We start from the raw sequence: 20,594 nt of genomic DNA on the forward strand, positions 1-20,594 counted from the left end.
TCACCTAAGCAATGTCATATTTGAATTAACTCAAAACAGTTCCTAAACCATGTCCAGGTATTTACTAAAGTTCTGTATCTCACTGAATCATCATGTCTGAAAATATTTCTGGAAACTGACCACTTTAAAAAATGCAGGAAGCTTCTTTCTCAAATTGAAAGATAAATCTTTCTCTACTACCTACTATACCCTTGGTTAGGGTAGAATTTTCTATTATAGTATTCAAAATCAGTTTGTGAATTTCCTTAAAATGTCAATTAAATTACTCTCATAAAACAAGAGTTACTTATAATAACAAATTGCTACTTTAAAAATTTTGTATGCTTATCTTCAACGATTCAATGTCTATTTCTTATTCTATTTAGTTTGTCGTAAAAATATTAAGGAAAAATTATCAAATGTCATTAGGTGAAGTAAGAGCATAGTAAGAGCAAAATATTTGAGGGAAAGAATAGAGAAGATGAAATACAGATACAAGGCTATATTTAATCCCACGGAATAAGAGCATTAACCATTTTGAAACAGATGATCTCTAAGAATAAAAGGTTGTCTTTGCTACTCGTATTCACTATATAGACTCTTTGCAAAAGAGACAAAATGTATTAATAACACTGGTTTTGTTAACACCTTAGTTTTGAAGCTTGTGACCTTTTCTTAGAAACTTCTTGGCACAGTAGTTCTAGGTAGCTGATGCTTTGAACCATAATTCTTTCAAGAACCATAATTCTTTCAAGAATTGATGTTGTACAGTAATTATTTAAATTTTAGGCAAAGACAGAAGTCACCATACAGTTTTTAGAAGCAGATGGAAATTTTAATAACTTAGTCTATGGGATGTAAAGAGACAGTTTGCTGGAATATATCCACTGCTGAATCACCATCAAACACTCTCAAAGTGCAGAAACAAGATTGTCAAGGAATTATCAGCTTAAAGTAGCATTAAATCTGTATGTTGTCTGCATAAAAATAATATTTAAGGACACTTTAGGTATTAATGTCAATCACTGTAACCACAGATAGGAAGAAAGGATCGTAGGAGTAATATTTTAAGGTTGGTGATAGGAGGAAATAATACAAATCCTGTTAGACATCATCAGGAGGATTTGTGTGCTTATCTTCCATATGTTTTATATTGAACTAATTTGTTTTGTAATACAAAAAGGCTGGTGGAGCTGTTGGTACCAACAGCTGCAGACCTACTGCACAGGCAGAAATGGTATTTAAAAGGAAAATAATTATAGTCTGGGTCTAGTGCCTCTATGGAATCAAATGCATCTATCTAAATGGAGTGTATCCTATACTCCTGAAATATCTATAGTGCCTTTACACCACTCAGATGTAGTGAGATTAGCATATATATGCATATATATGTACAGTTATTTATTTAGAGCATGCACAGTGGCTACTCATCCCAAAATTTCCAAGATCTGCCGCAAAAGAAAAGTAACTGTTCAACCTGTTACAAGTACTGGTAGTGTCTATAATGTGTTGCAATCAACAGTATATTCTTGAGAACTTTTTGGTCCTGTTGTTTATTTAATTGCTGTAGATAAACATATTTTTTATAAGAACATAATTTCTCCTGAACTGTCAGTGTGAGGGGGTGAATATCTGCTCCAGTGAGGTCTTCCATGGTCTGCAGGGATCAACCTGTGTCAACAACGCTATGGACTCCAGGGAATTTCTGCTCTGACAACTGGATCACTTCCTTTCCCTCCTGCTCCACTGACCTTGGTGTCTGCAAGGTTGTTTCTCTCACATTACCAGTCTATTCTCACAACTGCAATTCTCCAGTGGTTTTTTTTTTTTTTTCCTTTTCTTAAATAAATTATCACAGAGGCACTGTCAGCATCACTAATGGGCTCAGCTTTTGCAAGAGGCAGGTCCATCTTGGGGCTGGCTGGAACCGGCTGTGTCTCACATGGGAGCAGTTTCTGGTGTTTTCTTATAGTAACCACTTCTGCACATTCCCCCTTCACACACACACACACCTCAGTACAAAAACCTTGCCACACAAACCCAAAACACATTGTTCTGAATTTCTTTGCTCCAGAGAACTGAGCTCATAAGTAGGGATACAGGATATAAGTGGTGAATTGGGAAATGATAGTTCCATGGTAAAAGACAGGCATGATAGGCAGAGATAGAGCTACTCTTAGCAGTTACAGTGCCAAAAAGAGAGAGCAGGGGCTGCTGGTCTTCCCATGACAGCAAATAACAGTATTTTCTACTTTCTCTCTTATCACCCTACTACATGGGATATTGTTCCTTCACTAGAGTCAAATGGTTTTATGGATTAAGCTGAGAAGTGGACAGAACTTCAATAACAAATCATTCCCAAACAGTAATTTCTCTTTTTCATTATCAGTGGCATACACTTGACTGACAGCATCCATCTCAGCACAAATGTGTTCCCAGAGCTTCTGTGCTCTTCTTGATACAATTCATGCACACGACCTCTAAAGAATGTGGCAATATGGGAACAGGAATCTTATTTGGTTCCTGATTTTATTGAGCAGTTTTTCTGCCATAACCACAAGTTTTGCACTAGGATCATTCCCAGTCTTCTCTGTCAAACATCTTCAGGTGTAAATAGTACACCTCTTGCTTGCTTCAGCTTTATATATTAATTCAGTTCACTGCTACATTCTACGCCTAATAAATAATTTTTGGCTCTTTTTAGTTTAGTTTTTGGTTCTTTTTAGTTTAGTTTAGTTTAGTTTAGTGACTGCTTGCCAGTAGTAATTTCTACTAACATTTAGCTTATGTTAGGATTATTTTGTATTGCTAGATAAATTCATTAAGACACCTGTACTGCTCTCATGTTGTTTTCAATGCCATGCAAAATTATACTTTTTTTTTTGTGGGGCTCTTCCACTTTATAGACTGAATATGATTTCACATGGTCTGGAATATCCCTCTGGTCATTTGGGTCACCTGTCCTGGTTGTGTCTACTCCCAGCCTCCCATGCACCCCAAGTCCCTTGCCAGTGTGGCTGTACAACAAGCAGAAAAGGCTTTGGCTCTGTGTAAGCCCTGCTCAGCAATAGCAAAAACATCTCTGTGTTATCAACTCTGTGTTCAGCATGAATCCAAACCACATCTTCATACTAATCAGAAAAAATTAAGAAGAAAATTAAGTCTACTCCAGCCAAAAATGGCAATATTCCACCCCTTATTCCATACCACTTACATCATGCTCAAGTCCTACAGCATTCAGTACATCACTACCCACCACCTCTCTTCCTCTTCTTTAATGTAATACTCAGATATCATTCTCCTATTGAATTAATTAATTAATTAATTAGTCCATGACTTTGGGCTTCATCTCTTATGGTATTCGCCTGGGACAAGAGAGGTGGTGTGTGATGTGGAGCTACTGTACACCAAAGCCAGCTCAGGTCAGATCTGCTGCACTGAAACTGCTTCTTGTAAGGCTTCTCCTGTGTTGCTTTGGGTGGTTCCTCTTCTAGTAATTTCTGTAATAGTCAACTCAAATCATGGCTTAATAAAAATTAAAGAAAAATCCATCACAATCTCCACCAATGGTCCTTTTGGCCCTGGTTTTAGGGTTTAACATTGCAATGATCTCCTGTCCTTGTCCCCAGCCTGGCTGCCACAAGGGGTTCCTGTTATAGAATAGTCCACCATTAGTATAGTCCACATCACAGTCCTCCATGGGCTGCAGGGGCCCAGCCGCACCAACATGGTCTTCACTGTGGGCTACAAGGCAATCTTTGCTTCTCCTGCTCTGGCATGGGGTCTCACCCCTGAGATAGTCCTCCTTGAACCTGTCCGGCATGGGTCCTTCTCATGGGCTGCAGCTCTTCACAAGCCTCTCCAGAGTGGGTCCTCTGTGAGGTGACTAGTCTTGCCAGCAAGCCTGCTCTGTCACAGGAATCTCACAGGGTCACATCCTCCTTCAGGCACCCACCTGCTCTGGTGTGGGATTCTTCCATACTGGACAGTGTCTTCAGCCCCGGTTCCGAAGTTCCAGCTTGTCCAGTACAGTGGCCCAGAAACAACAGCAATACCTGGCCCCCTGCCAGCCCAGGCACATCACCAGTGGCTGTTAACAAAACCTTCTCAGGCACAAATCAGTAAGGTGATGGACAGTACAGAACTACAGCAAGCAGCAAAACCAAAAAAGAAGCCACTAACAAGTGACTCTAATACAGACCCAGGAAAGTGAGCCCCATGGCAAGCAAAGAAGCCTGCTGATTACTAGCTAAGCAGCACTAACAGATATTCAAATCTAGTACATCCAAATTCAATCAGGTGCAACCCAGTCAGATCTGTTCTTTGTCTCAAGTACTTTGAGCCACAAATTGGGTGCTAGAAAGGACTGCCACGGTTTAACCACAGCCAGCAACCAAGCCCCACACAGCCACTCACTCACACTCCCACCAGTGGCATCAGAGAGAGAAACAGAAAGATAAAATATGGAAAATTAATGGATCTAGATTAAGATAGTTTAATAGGGAAAGCAAAAGTCATGAACACCAGCAAAGCAAAACCAAAGAATTAGGTCACTATTTCCCACTGGAAGGCAGCTGTTCAGCCATCTCCAGGAGAGCAGGGCCCCATCATGGTAGGGATGATTGGGAAGACAAAATCCATCATTCCACTCCATTACCTGGGTGTGGCAGTGTGAAAAACAGAGAAGGTCTTCACTCTGTATAAGCCTCGCTCAACAATAAGAAAAACATCGCTATATTAACAACTCTGTGTTCAGCACAAAACCAAAACAGCCCCATATCAGCCACTGTTAAGAAAATTAACTCTACCTCAAACAAACCCAGCACAAGGTGCAAACGAATCATAGGAGAAAATTAAATCTCTACTCAAAAACCTGTCCATGAGAATCCACTTATGTATTTAAAGTTTTATTTCGTGTTCTTGAAAGAGTTGCAGCCTGGCAAAAATCAGTAATAATCTTTTTTTTTTGTTCTTCTATTATTCTAGATTCTGAAATAAAGTTTGTTTATAGGTCTCACAACATAAATGGTTACCCAGCATGCTGATAAAGATCACAGCTGTGGGAATCTAGGAAACACAAGCACACAGACATTTTATTGTATGAATTCCCCTACTTGATTCGACATTATCAGAAGTATAAAAAAAAAATCACCAGTGACAAATATATATATATTATTAATAAAGCAAATATAGATATATACATATAATCAGCTATTTTATGATCACAAATAAATAGTGTGGCAGTAATCAATAACAGCAACAATCAACAGTATTGCAGCAATAATAGCAGGAACAGATAACTGCAACAACAACAATTTTAGAAAATTACAGGTTACTACAAACTTATCAGCAGTAAAGTGACTTATCAATAATGTAAGAGCAAATACGATAGTTTAATTATATGAATGTATACAATAGCAAAGTGGATTAAACAGATTTCAGAAGGGGAAATAAGCTGTCACTCAGCTGTCCCAGAAGTGGGAGAACTAACCGAACCAAGCCCAGGGGAAGTCCCATAAGGGAAGCAATCCACTTGAGTTTGGAGCCAGCTGGGTGTCCCCAGTGAGGGCTCAAGATCTCATAAAATGTTCACACAGACTTTTGAAGAAAGCGAGATGTATATGCAGCTCAGGGAGTTCTCAGAAAGAGAAGATCCACTTTTGATGAAAAATAAATCATAATTTTTTTTGTAGAGGCATAAGAGGTCATAGGATAGCACCACTTCAAGCAGCAAATTGATGATGGCAATTTATATTTTTTTCAATTGCAACCTAATAGATGATGGCGTTCTCTGTTCTATGGGATAAATTTTTTATTTTTCCAGATTGTTTTCCTGTTCTTGCTGTTAGAACAGCTAGTTGCAGTTACTGATTCTTACTTTCTCATGATGTTTTCCCCTTTTCCCTAACTATTTTTCACCTTTTCAGGCTGTAAGTCACCGTTACAATTCTCTGGGGTTTGGCTTTTTGCTGGTATCTCAGGATGTATCTAGAATATTTCTAGGTACCCAACTGTACTTGAAAGGTAGTACCAGCTGTGCTCATAAAGGATGTTTCTGGTTCCTAGGCCTAGTTCCCAGTCTAACAGTTCCAGTCTGGCAGGCATTTTCACTGTCAGTATTTCAGAAAATGTATTTATTTCAGTATTTTTCCCTTATAATCAGAACCATAACTTCTTTATGGCTCCTCACATCAAAATAAAATAAAATAAAATAAAATAAAGATAAAAAAGAAAGACAGAAAAGAAGAATGCAATGATTTATGCACCCTTTCTTGTACTGAATTAAGAACTTAATTCAAAGACTTTTGTTCTTACATTTTTCTGTTACTCATGAAAGAAAGTGGTAATAATACAAGCTTCATTCTTCCCTTGTCATTAAGGTATGACATGTCCTTCTCCCAGGTGGTCAGAGAGTGTTTTTCATTTCTGGTAATATTTCAGCCCTGACAACAATTTTTCCAAAATGGCCAGCAGAGTCTTCCCACTAGCAATCAGTTGAAGTTCCAAGTTTGAATAATTACCTGATGCTAAATGCTGCCTTACATTGCTCTGAAAGGCATCATAAAGAAATGGCAAATGTCATCAAAGTCAGTCCAATGTTAACTATGATCAATATGTATAAGCTAGTGATAGAATTTAAGCCATCTTAAAATAGTGATTTATTTAAGTTATTTACAGGGTGTTTTTTTCAATTCAAGTCTTAAAAGAGAAAAGCAAAAATATATGACTGTCATCAGGAGACAGCCTGAAAATATAATATAATGCTTTTCAGTAATTTTACTACATAAAAGATGGATATTTATTATCAGCTTTTCACAGATGTCTTTGATGTTCACACAGAGTCTGTAATATTCTTTAAGAAAATGAGAAATCTGGAATCCATTCAAACTATTTCTAAGAATAAATGTTGGCAAGCAGCCTTCAGAAATTCGTGGAGTGGTTCAGAAACACTGCATTTTTTTTTTTTTATATTTGTGGATCTCAAAAGAAAAAATGAAAGAATTCTTCCAATATTTACAATGTAATGTATAAGAATCTTTTATTTTCATTAGACATGTTAGACCAGAAGAAAGTAACAGGAAATCTCTAAACCACAGCTGAATGACTGTTAGAAGAATTTGGGAAGAAAATCATGATATACTTTCCTCCCTTTTTATGTATTGATGATTCTTGCTGTCCACTGATAGATAAGAGATAATATGTTAGATCTTTTCTTTAGATCCCATATTATCATTTCAATTCAACAGAAGGCTGATTTAAAATCACTACTAGTTTACTTTCCACTTAATGACATACATTTTGACTTTAAATTTCAAGCTTATCTTAAGCAGAGTAGGACTAAAAGCACAGCATAACACAAATTTAGCATTTCAAATTAAATTTAATATTTTAAAAGTGTTCTAAAGAAATGAAGCTATTCTATAGGGATGAGGTCTCTCACACACTTAAGCAGAATTCCTTGAAGAAATATGAGATAGGAATGACTGGATAAATAGAAGCTTTGCAAAATTCAGATTATGGTGCATAACAATTTAAAGAGGAATTTCCCATGCTTAAAGCAGTTTTTCTTTGCAAATGAAAAAGATAGAGATGTGTAAAGCAAGACAAGGAGTAGTTATTAATCTACTGGTAACAATGCTCCCTCACCTGAAACACTTTTCCCGCTTTGAGTGTAGCACTTTGGGAAAGAATTTTGCTGGAGAATATGAAGAGACAAGCCATGAAAATGACTAAGGGTGAGTCTAGAAAATACTGATCAGGAGTCACTGGAACATCTGGATTTGTTGACTTAAGGGATGACTGATACAATTGTCTTCAAATACATAAATAACAGGTTTAAAAGGAAGGAATAAGAATTTCTTCATGGAAGAAAGAGGAAATAGGGATGATACATAAAAAATACAATAGTTCACATAAAACAGACATTTTGTATCTATAAGCAACAATATAAGATCATGCTCTTGAGCTCTTTACTTTCTGAGGTTTCTGTACACTGAACACAGTACTCCATAGGTCTGTGTTTGTTGTCACAAGAGACAAAAATGACAAAATTATTAGGTCAGTTTTCCAGCCTTTATTGAACTGTTAGGGGATTATCAGAAACAATATGGCACAATAAATGAAATATCACATTCCCCTTTTCTTAGTCTTCATATTACAAAACAATTTGATAAAGGATTCTTTAAACATTCAGCTTAAAACATCCCAGCTTCATAATATTAATCAAGATAATAAATTTGCTTTCAGAATTCAACATAGAAGAAACTGTTATTTTCCAGTTGTGTTCACTGCATAGACCTAAAAGACCTAACCCTACTGGATTCAGACTCTAGAGAAGTCTTAGGCAAATTATGCTGTAGTAAGTATTTTTAAATTGCAATTTAATGTTCAATTCCTGTAGAAATAGATAAACATGTCCTTAAAATTTTCTAGATCATATTCAGTTGAGATCAAGCAGTGCAAGGCATTGTGATGTACTTAACATACCTCTTAACACACCTTTCTGAAGAGATGATTAGTGAGAAAAAATTTTGTGCCGAGTTCCTTAACCCTGCTCAACTGGAAAAATAAATACATGCCTCTGACAAACATACACTTTTACCAATCATAACAAAATTACTACAAATTCAGAACAGGATTTTGAAAGCAAAAAAGATCCTTGTGTATTTTTACTTAAGCATTGAATAGAAGTTAAACACATGCTTAAGTAGCATGTTAGCTTAAGGACTAAAAGAGGAACCTTGAGGAATTTTGGTGATGCTACTTAATTGATGACATTCCTAACTCTATCATTTTCATTATCATTTTAGTTTAAGCTTTATTTTCACTACAAGTTATTTCACTATTTTCACTATAACCAGAACAAGATCTTTCCTGAGACAATATTCAATAGAATCAAAAGGAAAATATTGGAGTGAAAATTATAGGTAGCTACAAATTAAAGTCAATTTATAAAACTAAATGTGCAAATCTTGCTCAGAGGAAGTGCACATATATGCAAATTTTGAAAAATGTATCATTTAGACAGAATATCTTAAGTACATATTTAAGCCTTTAAGAACATAGAAACACCAGAACAAGTTTATCTGTCATAAAAAGTTTTATGATTTTCAACAAATAATAGATCTTAACTTCATATTCAACATTTAGGACATGTTAAGTAAAAAAAAAACCCAAAAACAACAGCTCTATTGACAAGTATTCTGTGAACTAAATTTAAAACCTCATTTTTAAATTAACTAGACAAATTGTATTAAGTGAGTGATCTCACATTGTAAAAGGTTACCTCATGATAGACATATTTAATTAATTTTAGATATGAAAATTGGATAGGAAAAGGTCATAGAAGTACTTAAACATAGCATAATCAGGTAATTAAGTCGGATAATTCAGATCATCATTGAATGATTAAAATTCATGGTAATAATACCTGATTAAAATAAATATTTTTTGATCTCTACATAATTGCCTTCTATAGTAAAACAAGAAGTTGTGTGGATGAGGGGAGAACTGGGGATATGATCTGACTTGATTTCAGTGAGGCATTTGTTCTGATCACACAGTTTCTCTCACAGTTTCTCTCACAGCTTCTCTCACACAGTTTCTTTGCTAATGAGCTGCTAAGCTATGGACTGGACAGAGGAATAGCAACATTGATGGAAATTGAATACACACCAACTTTGTGGATGGCATCAAGTTGGGAAGAGAAGTACATGAGTCTGGACAGATGAGTCACACTCAGTGTGATCTCTGCAGGCTGGAAAACAGACCAGCAAGAACTCCATAAAAATTAACAAAAAATAAATGTGAAATCCTGCCCTTGGGACAGAATAATTATAATCTCTCAATCTAAAGGCTAGGGTTTGATAGTTGAGGAGCAAATCTGATTAAAAGGTCCTGGGATTCCCGGGGCACAATATGATTCAGAAGTGTGTTTTGGCAGCAAGGAAGGGCAATAGCTTCCAGGTGTCAATCTTAAATGTGTACCAGCCGACTATGGGATGTGATTATTCCACACTACTCAACATGTGGTATGCCACACATGGAGTTTAAGTTTAATAGAGATGTTGATATATCCATACATGACTGCCAAGATGATGAGATATCTTGGGAAGATATGAAGAAGAAGTTGAAAGAACTGGGTCTTTTCTGCCTTGAAAACAGAAGTCTGGTCTAGTGTAGATGGAGGGGAACCATATTCCAATCACACTCAATAAATTATAGGTAATTACAGAGAAGATGGATGAATATCTTCACTAGGATTCGCAGTGACAGGACGAAAATCCATAGGCACAAGCTGCATTAAGGGAAATTCTGTGTGAAGATAATAAATACTTCACTGTGACAACCAATAATGACTGTCATATGTTGCTTGGAGAAATGATGGAACCTATTTTCCCAGAAGTGCTCAAGATTCAGCTTGAGAAGATGTTGAAACAGAGCCCTGGAAATACTAACTTAAGGCCCTGCTTTCAACAGAATTCTGGACCAAATGGGCCCTGGAAGTCTATTGCAGACTAGATAATTTTATGGTTCTGGAAGTCTACAATGAATTACATCCACAAACATCTGTTTTCAGGTGTTGCTCGTACTTATTCATTTTATTCCCCTCTTAACACAAGCATAGCTACTTTGTCAAATCTGTTGGAGAATGTTTATAGACACGTTAAAGAGACATTTTAATCTTAGATTAAAATGCACCCAAAACAATAAATACCTATACCTATATAATGAGGTAATATGATTATTATTTCTCTGATCCATATGGCCACACTAATCTAGAAGTTGCACAAATTCTTTTGGTCATTAGCACTGGCAAATTAACAGTACCTGGATAGTAATTTGTAGGCTGTGTTGTTATTTTATTTCCTATCATGCTATTCAATTGTACATTAGGAAACCTTGGTTTTGATGACAATGACCGTTGGTTTTCAAGAGGGGAAAAAGTTCAATTTATCAATAGCCTTCATAAATAAATCAAATATTTTGCAACCTGCTGCTAAATTGGAAAGTATTAACACCTGCATTTTCTGTTGTGCCATTGTCTCACAGATGATAAAACTCCATCTAGGGATCCACATTGTTATATCAGCTCACAAATAAGAAACTGAGTCACATAAATTTGTCATAAGACAGATAACCTGAAAAAGTAACATGCTGAACTAGTTTATCTAACACTTGAGGAAAACATGATGGCCCAAAAACTGTCAGTTTAACTTGTTTTAAATTTTAGTGTGCTCTCCAGCTGAAAATAATTTTTTTTCTTATCAGAAATTGAGTTATTGATTATAAAACAGAAAACAAACTGAGAAAAGTGTAAAATGATAAAAAAAACCCCATGATATTGACATCTTATCTAGTAATTTCCCTACTTTTGGGAAATTATCTTGAAACAAAGCTTTTCAATTCTCACTCTTTTTTCAACATTGACACGCTCTTGTTTTTATTTACTTATATTCTTGTTTCCAAGTTTTTTCTCTGCAGGAACTGCGTTTCAATGACATACGTATCTTATGACAAATAATGATTCACTTTGTTGTTTTCACCTCCCCTCTCCTGTGTTTTCTTTATCTCTTGTGTTGATCTTTTTCTTAAACCTTTTTAATGTAAATGAAACATTCACTACTTGGCCTTAGGCTGATTCATTGTAAATTAAGAATTCTATTTCATCTGGGGATGAGGGAGGAATGATACACTATTTTCAAGACTCGTACAATACTTAATAAAATGTGTATCACAAGTATTTCCTTCCTATAAATCTTGTGCAATTCAGAGTCTCCACAGCACCTTCATTTTTCCAGTGGCATTTTATCCTCTCTATTATTAACATGCTAGTTCAGAAAAATACCAGTTTCAGAACATTTTTTCCTAAGCTGTCACTCTCGTTTCTACTCCTTTTTTGGTTATTTTTCTGCATATCACAAGTTTTACCACCACCTCTCTCCAAAAACAAATATCATCACAATGAAACAAACAAAAAAGTTCATCAAAATTAAATATTCCCTGAAATTTTTATGAAGCAGAATTCTTCCCCTCACAGTATTTCCTCACTGATGAAACTGAGCTTTAGGAAAGATGTTATCTTTGAGCACTGAAAACACAACTCTAATTAACAGAGGCAAACATGAGTAAGACAATCCTTGTTATCAATAAATCCTGACTATTCAAAGTTTCTTTCAATAAATCCTTTGCTTTTCACAGCCTGTAGCCCCTGACTGTGACTATCACAGTGTTTTTACTGGAAACACCTTACCTGATTTAGTCATTCAGTTTTACTTTAATCCAATTGTATAATATTCCAATTAAGTAAACACAACAATACTATTTCATCGTCCTCACAAAACATTTTGGAAAAGTCTTCCTCCCTATATCTTTTCAGGGAAGCAGTACATTATATTGAGCCACAAAAAATAAGATGAAGAAAACTTTCAAAAAATCCAAAACTCTGCTAGTTTTTTTTTGGTTTTTTTCCTACATCCTACAGTAACTTCTTCAAGTAACTCTCCGTATAATAGTAAGATTTGAGTCAGTTTGCCAAACACAAGCAGTAGACAAACTGATGTGCCCCAGGATACCCAAAAGCATCTGGTCAGCATTGACAAAAATGGGGTTTGCACTTTTCTGGATTGCAGGAAAGTACAAAACAGATAGGCTCTCTTTGGACAAGCCCATATGGCAGCAGAAAACTGTTTAGTCAAGTCAGTCTTCACCTTGTCACCACTCATTGAAATAGAATGATAAATGTAGAATTGATCCTATGCCTTTTATGGAAATCTAATATTTTCACAGAAAAAACCAACTATGCATGCAGTCAGAATAATTTTCAAGTCTGAGTAAAATTAAAAATTTAAAACAGTTAAAAGATTTTTCTTTTTTTTTTTTTTTATTTTTTGTAAGGCCAGCTCAAGAAAGACCATATAACAGTGTAATCTTACTCTTTTCCAGGATTTTATTCATCTACTTCCCACCTACCCCAAAAGTTAATAGACTGAAATAAATGAAAAACTTTGGTATGAAGAGATGTTACTAGAATATGACTGAACAGTGCAAATACATATTTCAAGAAAAGTTAATTTGTATAATTCTTATCCATTTTCCAGAATTTTTCAAAAGGTTCTATTTTTTTGGGTTCTATAGCAGCCATTGGTTCACTGAAAAAAAAGTGTGCCTTCAATTCTTTTGAGATAGCAAATACTCTAGGAAAAATGTTCCATTTATGCTTGCTCTTAGAAGTACACTTTTTTCCTGTATTTCAAAATCAGAATCACATTAAGTGTTTATTTTTTCCCTATATCTATACTGGTGTTTTACATGACACACTTAGTCCAATATGGACTCATTCTTTGTTCCTTGCAGTGAAAGTTCTCTGCCTGCACCTCTTTCTCCTGTAGCTTTAGACTTTTAGGTTCTATCTTGATGTATGTAGAAGGCATTATTCTTCATACAGCATAATCAATTTTGTTCTCATTATCTGGAATGCTCCAACTAACATTCTTAGGTGTTTCCTCTTTATGTAGCCAACCATTTCTCCATATCTTTTAACATTTCAATGGTTTCAATATTAATGTTTCTAGAGTATCAGTATGGGGCTCAGCATATTTGTTTCAAGCCATATGGAATAATTTCAGAATGACTGATCTCAGAAAGCAGTGGAAGAATTTTTTTTTATTTAATCTCAGCAAAACTACTCATCAGATATTTTTCTATATTTTAAATGTCTTTGTGATCAGGGGTTTTGGCTACATTCCATAGAACTGCCTTTTCCATTTTTTCCTTTACTTCTTACCATACTGCTACATAATATGTTAAGTCTCTTAGTCTTCAAAGGTTAAAAAAAAAGAAAAAAATTCTGACAAAAAACACCTCCCAAAAAAATCAACAAGGGAAAACTGAAGGAGTGGAACAGAAGATGACCTAACAATTTTTAGTTGGTATGAATAAAATCTACCTATGATTGTAAAAATGTAATGAATATCCAAGAGAGAAACTTTGTGTGAAAACGGAATAGGAAATTGTTTTGAACTTGGCAGCTTAATGACTCTGGTTTATAACTGCTCTTTCACCTCTCCACTCTATTCATTCTATTTCCTTTAGCTAAGTGGGGTTTTTTTCTTCTTTTTTTTTTCTTTCTCTTTTTTTTCCCTTCCCCAAATAAAGAGAATAAAATTGAAACCAAGAAGTGTTTCTTAATATTCAAAATTATTTCCTGATAAAATATACTACTATGCAGAATATTTCTCTCACTTTTTGGATTAGCATTGCATGCTGAAGGAATATGTTCCTTGTGAACATTAAGAGTCTAAAACATCTTCTGGACAAAAAAAATATCATATAAAATATTTTATTTACATTATTTCACTAAGCCAGGTTTCACATTTCATGCCTTGGTGGTTTTAAAGTTGTTTATTGCTCTATTTTTCTTATCACAGGGGAACATGTTGAGACTTCCTGTCACTTCTCTGTCTTCAAGGACTCATGTACTGGACTTATGTAATTTTTTTAGAGAGGATACATTGCCTTTTTTTTCACACCACCAGAGAGCACTGTTGGATCATTAAGATTTGGCTTTTTTTCATTCTAGATGCTAGTTTAAGTAATGAGAACTAGGGATTCAAACAAAACTTTGCTAAATATTCTTCTTTATCTCATGACAAATGTAACAAGCACGTAAGGCATAATGAATCAATTGGCATCTTTGTATTTATAGTTCTGAATTCTTTCAACACCTTTCTTTTTAAGTAATGAAAGACCCGTATTACCAAAATTACAACTAGTGATAGAGTTTGTATTTTTAATTTTCATAAATTTTCTTTTCCTCACTAGTCCAGCCGTGACTTGTATCATAGGAAAACTGCAAAGATCAATTCTGGTTCCTCATTCAAGGTAACAAAATCATCCCTTACCGCCACAGTAAATAACACAACATGGAGTTGAAGACCCTGCAGCAAAAATACCTTGCCCCTGTGCCAATCACAGGTGATAATGCAACAGCCATGGCAAAGATCAAGGAAGCTCTGTTCAATGGGAAAAAAGGTTACAAGGTCACCTTTAAAGGAAAAGGAAGAGAGTAGTAGCCTGCTCTTCTAGTTTCAATTTTTTTTCAAAACTGAGAACTACAAATCTTCAGTAGGTTAGGAAGTCATTCTGTGTGCAGGTATATGCACTTGTGCCTATGCCAACATACACGTGTATATAGCCTTGCATAAAATACATGTACATATAACACATTAATGTATTTTAAAATCTCTTAATTTTGCAAGGAAGCTAAGCACCTTTCTCTATGGGGTTATGAAATTAAGCTTTTCACAAAATTGACCGAGCATAGTTTTGAGACCTTCTTCATAACTCAAAAAGGAATTATTAAGTGGACAACAAAACTGTTTAACCTCTTGGTGTTGCACAGTTTTAGCACTTCAGTTTTGAAGCCATTTTCAGGTAATGTTTAGGAATTTTCTAATACAGGGGAATAATAACTATGTAAGGTGTTAACTTTTGCTTAGATTGAAAATGTTACATTTAAATTTAAGTGTCTAAATGCATTTTTATTTTAAAACTTGGTGATTAAAAAAATGTTGGAGGAATTGAAATGAACTTACTTTAATTATGAGATTTCAAGTGTAATCACATAAGAAAAAAAGTTTGTAGAAATGGTTCTAGACAATTGCATTCTAGGAAAAACGTCTTCTAGAAAAATACGTCATCGTTTTCTTACACCTAAACTTGATGATATTTTTTTGTATTGAGGAATATTTGAGAGAATTCTACTTTTCCTATAGTACTAGGAGAAGATAATTACTTTAAAATTAATAATACTGAATGTCTTTATTCCACCCTTGATTATTTATTTTAATATAAGGAAATTATTCTGAAATTATAATGTACTGGCTGAGTGGCAAATTTTCTTACCATTTTGAGGCCTGGATATTGAAATGCTTAAGTATCCATTCAACTGATAATTTCTAAATGTCAGTTGTAGCACATAACACTAAAAAAAATCCTGTTTTTCTTTCCTCAGCATAGCTTATAGTAAACTATAGAGTGAGAAAGACTGCAAAGCCATCTTTCACTGTTTCTGCAGTATAGAGTTTAACAACCTTTTCTTTTTGATGCATCTGCTAAGTAAGCATTTTTCTTTCTTATCATCATAAAAAAGTCTACTCTGTAATGAGCTTTCTCCTGTTATCCAGGAGAAAGCTCGTATATATTGAATTTTTTTGAGATTTTCCATTGGCATGCTTGTTTCCACAATACTAATGCTTCTTACTCTACTTGAGTTTTTATCAGATAAAATGTGGAGTGGAATTTTTGCTTGGGTAAGGACTTCAAAATATCTATGTATTCTAATAAGAAACAGGACAATGATAATCTTCTTAACCTGTTTTCTTGATTATTGCATTTTCTGTTGCTGGAGGTTCTTCATATCTATATAATACATTATTTATGTTTTAAAATGTTTTAAAGACCGTAAAACTCAAAGTAGTGAAAATATGTTGTCTATAAATAACAGAGTAGAATCATAGAAGTGTTAAGGTTGCAAAAGACTTCCCCCACCTCCCTGAACACCCTGTTATCCAGTACACTCTTGGGATCCAACCTGAGCCTCCCATAGCACATCTTGACACCATTTCCTCTTGTCCTGTTCCTTGTCACCTGGTAGAAGAGACTGACCCCCACCTTGCTGCAGCCTCCTTTCAGGCAGTTGCAGAAACCAATAGGGGCCCCCCTGAGCCTCCTTTTCTCCAGACTAAACACCCCCAGCTGCTCCTCATCAAACCTGTGCTTCAGACCCTTCATCAGCTCTGTTGCCCTTCTCTGGATGCACTCCAGCACTCAGTGTCTTTCTTAAAGTGTGGGGCCCAAATCTAGGGACAGGATTTTAGGTATGGTCCTTTCTTGCTGTGAAGGTGATTAACCATTTGAATAATATACACAAGGAAGTTGAGGATTCTTTACTCTTTGACATCTTATAAAGACTGAACACTGGTTGAGAACATAAATTTTAATTTAAATGCAGAATTTTCTTATTTCTATGTGTCTACATCTCAGGATTTTTAACCTTAAAATCTTTGTGATGGCTACAAGGTAACAGGTGAAGTAGCAGCAAAATCAGCATTAGAAAAGTTATATCTGTAGTTCAAGAGATTCCACTATCTACCTCTTTCCAGATACATTGTGAAAGTGTAAACCAAAATCTTGAGGTCAATATAAATTTTGGTCAGAGTTTGAAGGACACCTTTTCAATCATGGTTCAATTCACTGGTTTTGAATTAAGAAATTTAGAACCCCAAAACTGCTTCATGACATTTCTTTTAAAACCGCACCCATCTCTCTTCAATAGAACTTGAAGTCAGTAGTTCTATTTAACTTAAACTGAACCTCAGCTGCATACACAACCACTGCCACCTTAACTCTGAGAAGCAGTAGATGACAGTAGTGTTTACAGGGAAGCCCAGCTCAGGGAAGGCATTTCTAAAGACAGCTCAGATCCTCTGACAAGATTTGTTCAATTTATTGAAGTACTGGGTTATGTTTTATAAGAGTTTAAATGTAAGAACAAATGACCTTATGCCACAGGCTAGTCTATCATCTCCTTTTTACCTTGTGATCACAACAGGTCTCATGTTCTCAAGTCAGGTTTTAATATCCTTCCCTAGTAATTAATGACTTGCTCCAATAAGGTCCCAACTCTACATTTTTACAGTACCCTGTGGGGCTGGTAAGTTTCTGTTATAATAACTTATTTCTTCTTTCTGAAAATCCTTTCTCAGTAATGGCATTAAAATTAAAATTTTCTCCACATCACTTGTGAAAATCAAGTATTAAAAAGAATCTTAATAACTGCAATCATACTTTAATCCAAAACCATTCTTAGTAAAGCTCTTTAATCAAAATTCTTTCACAATGGTGGCAAAAAAATAGGACTAGATTTATGAACTTATTTAAATGACTTCACAGCAAAAATAGGTCAGTGGGATGCAAAAATCCCACGGTTTTTATCCAACTAACGTTGTCTTTTGCTTTGAAACTTTGTATTCATTCGACACTTACAAAGTCTTTAAATTAGCTTTTACTCAATAAGCCACTTATAGATTCTTAGGTAAAGACCTTCGCACTGATTGCAAAATCTGCTAGCTTGAAGAAATTATAATGGTAAAGTCATCACATTTTGAAAGAATAAAGTGATGTGCAATTTGCATTTGATGTAAAAGTTAAACAGACAGCCTTTCTAAGCAAGCAACTGCACTGACACTGTTCAGATATCTGAGTCTTGCTGAAGTAATTTGTGTGTGCTTCTGAGTCCACGATCCTCTCTAAAACATTAAAATGCACTGTCCACTTGTCTCTTCTGCTTTTCTTACCATCTGTTTTTTTGCTATGCTCTAGACAAGGATAAATCTTGTCACCTTGACCCTTTTAGAAATGTTGATGATTTCATATTGAAGGACAATATTTGATAAAATATAGAGAAGCACTGTGAATATAACTTCTAGAGCATGCAAAAGATTAAAAAACAGTTTAAAAATGCTCTGTGTTCCTGTAGAAAGAAAAAACCCTCCATTTATTATAATATGTATGTGCTTTAAATTTTACACAGTGAATCATCTAATTATAGGAATGCAGAACATTTCTAAACTAAAAATTTCTTAACTAAAAAAATCACTTCCTACAAACACTGCATAAATGAATCCTAGTAGAATAATGAAACAGTCTCATTCCTTTAATTTCTCTTTTGGGTTGAAAACCTTTTGTCTTCTCCAAATTTAAAGACATTGTATTCCCTTTCCTAGTGCAATACTTGCTTCTGTAAGTTGTTATAAATCTTCTGTAAGATGCTAAGCAGCAGAGGAAAGGTGAAAGGAAGCTCAGTAGCCTAAAATGATATCTTCATGAAAGAAAAAATTCATCTTACAGATTAAAGTATATAAAAAATGCATAGCTTAACAGTTTATAAATTCAGTTCTGTAGCTGTCAAGCTTCCTTTGACAAAGCTAAAGCTCACTAGAGAAACAATATTTTACACAGCAATAACTGAGCATGTATCTCCAAAAACTCTTAATGAACTATAAAAAGAATGCATCTGTGATTTATCTTGAACTTTTAATGAATTAGGGACTTATTTCCTACTTTGCCTGGACTGTTCCAGCAATTTATCTGCATTGTTGTTACCTAGTCACAGGATTAGTTCAAACAGTCTATGGAAACAATGTATTTTATAAAAAGCATCCACAGTACCATCGTTACTACTTAAGGGACATAAACTAAAAGTCCCATTTTCATTAGTGTGCTGGTCTTGACTGAGGCAATTTTCCTCACAGTGGCTGGTATGGGGCTGTGTTTTGGATTAGTGCTGAACACAGGGTTGATAATATAGAGACATTTTTATTATTGCAGAGCAGGGCTTGCACAGCACCAAGCCATTAAGTGCCTTTTGCACTGCCCTGCTGAGCAGGATGCTGGGGCAGTGTGGGAGGCTGGGAGAAGAAGCAGCCAGGACAGGTGACCCAAGGGATATTCCATACCATGTAACATCATGCTCAGTATTAAGGTGGGTGAAGAAGAAAAAAGGGGGGGACATTTGTAGTGTTGGTGTTTGTCTTTCCAAGTTACCATTAAGCAAGATGGGGCCCTGATTTGCTGTGGTGGTTGAAAACGTCCCTGGAAAATACCTCAGAACCAACTTTTTCAGGATTACCACTGAGTAAAAATATATTTTTTAATATTTCAGATTGTTTGACTGACAGTAGTGAAAGACTAAAATTGCTATCTGAAGGCCCCTCTTTTCCCAGATACCAAACTTTTATGATCATGATAGCATTACTTTTAGAATGATTTATCCCTTGTGTTGTTCCCATTAACTCTTAAAATATTTGAGGAAAGAAGATGGGCTGGTTATCTAAACAGGGTTAAGAATACAGCTCTCAGAGGCAGATATCTACTCAGGGAAGACAATTCTGAATGAGCATGAAATCAGTCATCCATGAATATTTTCGATTTAACCATCTCATCCAACAGTTCAGAAAACCTATAAGCACTCAAAGAGGATTTCTGTCTCAGACTTAAGTACCAGACACTCACTCTGATGGTATTTAAGTGGCAAAGATTTCATCCCTGTGGTTTTTTTTTTCAAATTTGTGTTTATAACAGTGTTCGTATTATTTTAGAAAACATGTATTTTAATATTTTTATTATAGGGTATTTTCTGGACTCTGTATAAGCAGCAATCTCTTCAATACTGAAAAGTCTAAAGCCAGCAAGGAGTCTTCTTCAGGAAGATATGGATTCAGATCAAGGAGACCAAGCTGGAAAAAGCAGTCATATAACTTGTGCCAGTTTTTAGTCTCTAATGAAAAGCTTTGACCCTATCATGTCCTCTTTGTGTGGCTGCAAAAGAAGAAAACCTGGGAACTAAAGAGATGGATCCAAATCTGTGACTCAAGTCCCTACATGAAGAAAATTGGACAGCCTTTGGATCTTATTTCCCAGAGATATTTTGCTTCATTCTTGTGTTGGTGCCAAAATTCATTTTAGGGCACATCCCGTTACAAACATTTTGGGTGTCAACTGCTGTGAACATCATTGTTAGAAACTAGATCTCACTCTTCACTGCAACTTAC

This window comes from Agelaius phoeniceus, chromosome 5 (genome assembly GCF_051311805.1).
Source record: "Agelaius phoeniceus isolate bAgePho1 chromosome 5, bAgePho1.hap1, whole genome shotgun sequence".
Classification (NCBI taxonomy): Eukaryota; Metazoa; Chordata; class Aves; order Passeriformes; family Icteridae; genus Agelaius; species Agelaius phoeniceus.